Here is a 6,755-nt window from a genome sequence, read left to right as displayed (position 1 = left end):
GGAGAGAGGATGAGCAGGCAGGAGAGGGAGAAGCAGGCTCCCCGTGGGCAGGGAGCCCAAAGCAGAATTCGATCTCAGGACCTTGAGGATCATGACCTGACCCAAAGGCAGATGCTTAACCAACTGAGCCACCCAGGTGTCCCTACCACATTAACTTTTGCTTTCCATTTGTCCATCTTTGCTCTGCTTTTCGGTTTCTATCCTTGTCTTTTTATTTATTTTTTTAAAGATTTTATTTATTTATTCATGAGAGACACAGAGAGAGAGAAAGGCACAGATACAGGCTGAAGGAGAGGCAGGCTTCATGCCGGGAGCGCAGCGTGGGACTCGATCCGGGGTCTCCAGGATCACACCCTGGGCCAAAGGCTGCGCTAAACCGCTGAGCCACCCGGGCTGCCCATATCCTTGCCTTTTTAAAAGTAGACTGCTTCTTATTCCACTTTTTCTGCCTCCTGGTATAGAAGTCATTGACCCTGTTCCTATTCTTAGAGTGGCTCCCTTAAAATCTTACCTTGCACCTTAGCAAAGCTTATCAGTATTACTCAGTATCTCAACCCTCCTGCCAAGCAGTAAGAGTTTGTTTAGAATTTCCTACGTGTTTATCATGGCTTTTTCTCAACACTCCTTCTTTGATCATTTTTCTGCTTTCCAAAGTGCATGCTTGGAAGTTCTTTTATTTTTTATTTATTTATTTTAAGTTTTTTTAAAGATTTTATTTATTCATTCATGAAAGACACAGGGGGAGAGAGAGAGAGAGAGAGAGAGAGAGAGAGGCAGAGACACAGGCAGAGGGAGAAGCAGGCTCCATGCAGGGAGCCCGACGTGGGACTCGATCCTGGGACTCCAGGATCACACCCTGGGCTGAAGGCAGGGGCTAAATCGCTGAGCCACCCAGGGATCCCCTATTTATTTTAAGATTTTTTTTTTTTATTTGAGAGAGAGAGAGTGAGAGAGCACCCATGAGCGGGGCGGTGGCAGGGGAGGGGGGACAGAGGGAGAGGGAGAGGCTGACTTCCCACTGAGCAAGGACCTCGATGTGAGGCTCAATCCCAGGAACTCAGGATAAGGGACCTGAGCCTAAGGCAGACACTTAACCAACTGAACCACCTGGGCACCCCTTGGAAGTTCTTTTAATATAGGTGCTGGAGGTGATTTAAACACTTTTTTTTTTTTTTTTAAATTTTGAGATAATTGTATCTGAGTGCTGGGGAGAATGGTGTACCTGAAACCATTTGAACTTACTTGCAGGGTCCCTGTTCAACCTAGGAACCTCAGGTTGGTCTCCCTATTCTACTCTGGCCTCATCAGCTTCCCCCACCCCTCCAGTTGTGGTTCTGAACCTGCAGGTACCTTATGGATAGGTCTACTCTAAATGTATACCCCTCATAGCTCTGGATTGGCCTCACGATTTTGTTTTGTCTCTTTAGAGATTTCACTTCCTAGAAAACTAGCAATAAAATAAAAAAATTATAAGTTTTGTCTTTTTTCCCCTCCAGCATCTGACTCTCTGGGAGAGGGAGGCTTTTCAGAGTGCCTAGTCTGCCCTGCTGCCCCACAGGGTCTGTCCTTCCCATGAAAGCTTTATTTTTTTTTAAAGATTTTATTTATTTATTCATGAGAGACACAGGAAGAAAGAGAGGCAGAGACACAGGCAGAGGGAGAAGCAGGCTCCATGCAGGGAGCCGGATGTGGGACCCGATCCCGGGTCCCCAGGATCACGCCCTGAGCCTGAGCCGAAGGCAGACACTCAACAGCTGAGCCACCCAGGCATCCCCCCATGCAAGCTTTTATAACTTTGCTCCGCTTGTACACATCCTTGAGCAGTCCATAGTAGTTTTTTGTTTTGAAGGTTCACATAATGCATCACATACCACGTGTCTCTCTGCCTTTTCTGTACCACATTACGTGTGAGGTTTGTCTGTGTTAACACACAGCACCTCACTTAGATTCAGGCAGCTGGGACCCAAGACCCCCACCCTGGCCCTCCTCCAGGGGTAAGGAGTCCAGACCCACTCACAATCCTTCTCTCCTTCTTCTAAACCATGAATCCTAGAATTCCTCTACCCCCAAGGCCCAGAGACTATTTCCAAGGTCAGGGCAGTGATTTCTCTAGAATTTTCTTCATCAGATGACCACACAGCCATACACACTCTAATCCTAAGAGGTGGCCAGGGTGGCTGGTTGTGGGAGGGTGGGGTTAGTGGACAGAGTTCAGACAAATAGGCTGAAGTATCTACACGAGTGTGTGTGTACGTGTGTGCCGTTCCTCACTATGTGGATGGAACCAGAGTGGGAAGAAAATAGAAGTGGGCCCTCAGCCCCCAGATTACCCTTGCCTTGGGCCTCATAAATGTTAGGGGTAGCCTGTCAATTAATATGTGTCCCTCCAGTGCATTCATCTTAACTGTGTACTTTGTAGCTTTAACAAGATTAACTTGTACATTATTCTGTTGTTTCCAATTTTTTCACTCTACATGGTGTTGTAATGAACATTCTTGTACCTGTCAAGAGTTAGGATTTATTTCCAGAATTGAATTGCTAGGTTGGAGAGTATGCATGCACATGCTAGACTTTACTAGATATTGCCAAATTGCTTTTCGAAGTGTTTATAATTTAAACTCTCTTTAGGATTAACAAGAGTGCCCGTTGTCCCACATATTCCTCAACACATAATATAGTCGGACAGGATATGTTAGTGCTGCCAACTTGAGATGCAAAATTCTATCTCACTGTTGTTTTAATTTGCATTCCAATAATTACAAGTAGGGTTAAACATCATTTCACATATGGTTGTTTTGTTTACCTATTTATAGCTTATGCTTTTTTTTTTTAAGATTTTATTTATTTATTCATGAGAGACACAGAGAGAGAGGCAAAGACATGGGCAGAGGGAGAAGCAGCTCCCTGCAGGGAGCCCTATGCGGGACTTGATCCAGGACCTTGGGTCACACCTTGAGTGGAAGGCAGATGCTCAACCACTGAGCCACCCAGGCATCCCAAGCTTATACTTGTTTTTCTGTTGTTTGGGATCTTCTTATTGATCTGTAGATCGTCCTTGTGCGGCCTGGATACTAATGCTTTGTCTGTTGTATTCATTATACGTGTGCCTTGGATTTTATAATATTTTTTGCTGTACAATACTTTGGAATTTTAATGTAGTCAAGTCTATCAGTATTTTCTTTATTGCTTGTGCTTCTTAAACTTGGTTAAGAAATCTTCATATTGTGGGCAGCCTGGGCCTAGGGTGTGATCCTGGGGGGATCGAGTCCCATGTCGGGCTCCCTCGTGGAGCCTGCTTCTCCCTCTGCCTGTCTCTCTGCCTCTCACTCTGTCTCTCATGAATAAATAAATAAAATCTTAAAAAAAAGAAAAATCTTTGTATTGTGAGGTCTAGAAAATATATATATATATATATATATATATATATATATATATTTTAAAGATTTTATTTATTTATTCATGAGAAAGAGAGAGAGAGGCAGAGACACAGGCAGAGGGAGAAGCAGGCTCCACGCAGGGAGCCCGATGTGGGACTTGATCCCGGGTCTCCAGGATCAAGCCCTGCCCCAAAGGCAGGCACTAAACTGCTGAGCCACCCAGGGATCCCCTAGAAAATATTTTTATTTAAAAATTTTAAGGGATCCCTAGGAGGCTCAGCGATTTGGAGCCTGCCTTCAGCCCAGGGTGTAATCCTGGAGTCCCAGGATTGAGTCCTGCATCAGTCAGGCTCCCGGCATGGAACCTGCTTCTCCCTCTGCCTGTGTCTCTGCCTCTCTCTCTCTCTCTCTCTCTCTCTCTCTCTCTGTGTGTGTGTCTCTCATGAATAAATAAAATCTTTAAAAATAAATAAATAAAAGTTTTAAGCTTTCTCATCTTTAGTATCCTTTTGCACTAACTTTAGCAATCAGGGTGATATAGGAGTGCAGTTCTCTTTTTTTTCCACATGGAAAACCTATTTTTGCACCATTTGTTGGAAGGAACTGATTTAACTATCTGTTTTTTTTTTTTTTTTCTTAAGTAATCTCGACAACCAACATGGGGCTTGAACTCATGACCCTGAGATCAAGAGTTGTGTGCTCTGCCAACTGAGCCAGCCCGGAGTCTTATAAAAGGAACTGGCTATAGACAAGGATGCTATCTTCCATAAACTGGACAATAAGCAAATCTGCCTTCTGCTCTGGAGGGAAATATTTACTCTATGATCCAAAGATGGATGACATACAAACATCCTTGAAGAGATTGTCCAAAAAAAAAAAAAAAAAGATAATCTCAAATAAAAGGGTAGAGTCTCTGCAAAGCATCCAGAAATGCAATTGACCCATGGAAAATTACTTCTCAACATGAATCCTCTCAATAATTTTAATACTTTGCCTGTAGAACCTCTTCAATTTTTTTAGGTAGACAATTACATGTTCTACAAATATATGATGACCATTCTGTTTCTTCCTTTCCAAAGGTTTGTACCATTTATTCCCTTTATTTCCCTTATTGCACAGGCTAAGAAATCCAGGATAGCTTTGAACAGAAAGAGGTAATGAATATCCTTTTTAGGTTTCTCACTTTAAAGGAAATTCTTTACATTTTTATCATAAAGTGGTGCCTTTACTGCAGGTTTTAGAAAGATACCCTTTACCGACGTATCACATTAAGGAAGTTCCCTCCTATTCCTAGTTTGCCAAGAATTTTTATAAACTGCTTAATTTTATCAAATGCACTTTCTCCATCTGTTTTATGTGATTGTAGGATATTTGTGTCTTTTAATCTGTTAATGTTGAGACTTAAAATAATAAGGGCCCCTGGGTGGCTCAGTTGGTTAAGCGTCCAGCTGTTGGTTTCCTCTGGGGTCATGATCTCAAGATGGGGGGATAAAGCCCTGCTCAGTGCAGAGTCTGCTTGAGATTCTTGCTCCCTCTTCTTCTGCCCCTCCCCCTGTTCACTTTCTCTCACTCTCTAAAATAAATAAATAAGCAAATCTTTTAAAATGATAATTTTTTTCTTTTTTTAAAGGATTTTATTCATTTATTTTAGAAAGAGAACATGTGTGAACGGAGGGAAGGAGTAGAGGGGAAGGGTGAAGGAAGAGTGAAAAGAAACCCAAGCAGACTCCATGCTGACTGTCCCACCTTGGGCTTGATCTCACCAACCTGAGACCATGACCTGAGCTGAAACCAAGTCTGATGCTTCACGGACTGAGCCACTCAGGTGGCTGAGACTTAAAATAATGATTTTCGGGCAGCCCAGGTGGCTCAGAGGTTTAGCGCTGCCTTCAGCCCAGGGTGTGACCCTGGAGACCTAGGATGGAGTCCCATGTCGGGCTCCCTGCATGCAGCCTGCTTCTCCCTCTGCCTGTGTCTCTGCCTCTCTCTCTCTCTCTCTGTGTCTCTATGAATAAATAAAATCTTTAAAAAATAATAATTTTCTAGTGTTGAAATATTCTTGCATTTCTGTAATAAACCCAACTTGGTCGTTATGCATTTTTAAATATGTTGCTGTATGTAATTTGACAACTTTCTATTTAGGATATTTGAATCTATGTCCATAATTGAGATTGACCTCAAATCTTCTTCTCTCAAACTTCCTTGTCCACATTGAATATTTACTACCCACATAAAATGTAATGGGTAGTTTTCCCTCTTTTTCTACTTTATGGAGGAATTTGGATAAGATATGGACTGTCTGCTCTCTGAACACGTACCTGAGCCCAAGATGCTTGATTGTTATAGTCACATGCCACCCCGAGGGGACAGGAGAGGCAGGGCTGGAACTGGGAGCCCCCCTCTAGGGGAGGAGGGCCCAACCATCTGCTTCCAGTCAGTGATGGAGGTTCAGTTGGCGGGTCCCACAGCTCCCACTCTAAGCTGAGGCCTTTGCAGTCATCACTTTACATCACCAATAATAATTACTCTTTTATTTTATTCCCAGCATGTCAGAATCAGGCCAAGGAGGAGAGGGACTATTGAAAGGAGATTCCCTTGGAGGCCCAAACTGGCAGAAAGCTCAGGCTGTTGATTGGCCGGTAATCAACACAGTAATTAATTTGAGAAGTATTTTGTGAAGTATGGCACATGCACCATTGCTGTGGATGTTATTTGTAGTAAATAAATAAACCTCTGTTATCTTAATAATCATGTATATAGATCAGAAAATAGAACTACATCATGACAAACAACAGAAGGTACAACTGTAACATCTAACTTGCAATTTGATAGCTATAGGGTAGGACTAGCATTGTTTAAATGCTAGTTTAATTTAAACAAGAATAATACCATAAGTCAATATTCTTCCTGTTGTAGGCTCCACTGACTGGTGTCCAGATGGGGGAGTTCATGAAACCCCCTGAAGGTGGTGGTGGTGCAGGTCCTGGCCAGACACTACAGCAGTCATCGTGAAAACATTGACGATGGCACCTCAGACCATCCCTACAGCCAAGCTCTGGTGGCTGCAATTGACTGCTATTCCCACGAAGTGACAGCTGCCATGGATAAGAAGAAAATCACCAAGAGGTCAAAGATCAAATCTTTTGTGAAAGTTTATAACTACAGTCACTTCATGCCCACAAGGTACTCTGTGGATATCCCCTTGGACCCAACTGTCATCAATAAGGATGTCTCTGGAGACCCTGCTCCTAAACACAAGGCCTGGAAAGAAGCCAAGGTCAAGTTCAAGGAGAGTAGGAGACTGGCAAGAACAAATGGTTCTTATAGAAGCTGTGGTTTTTTATTTGTCTTGTTTCAGTCATTAAAAAGGGTAAATAT

At 42.9% G+C, this 6,755-nt stretch overlaps 1 pseudogene; it reads left to right on the top strand.

The window, feature by feature from the left end:
* Window positions 1–6,298: 6,298 nt before the first annotated feature.
* LOC112931797 (large ribosomal subunit protein eL27 pseudogene) lies at window positions 6,299–6,755 on the top strand (annotated as a pseudogene).

This window comes from Vulpes vulpes, chromosome 2, assembly GCF_048418805.1.
Source record: "Vulpes vulpes isolate BD-2025 chromosome 2, VulVul3, whole genome shotgun sequence".
NCBI lineage: Eukaryota > Metazoa > Chordata > Mammalia > Carnivora > Canidae > Vulpes > Vulpes vulpes.
This window is presented reverse-complemented; position numbering and strand designations above follow the sequence as displayed.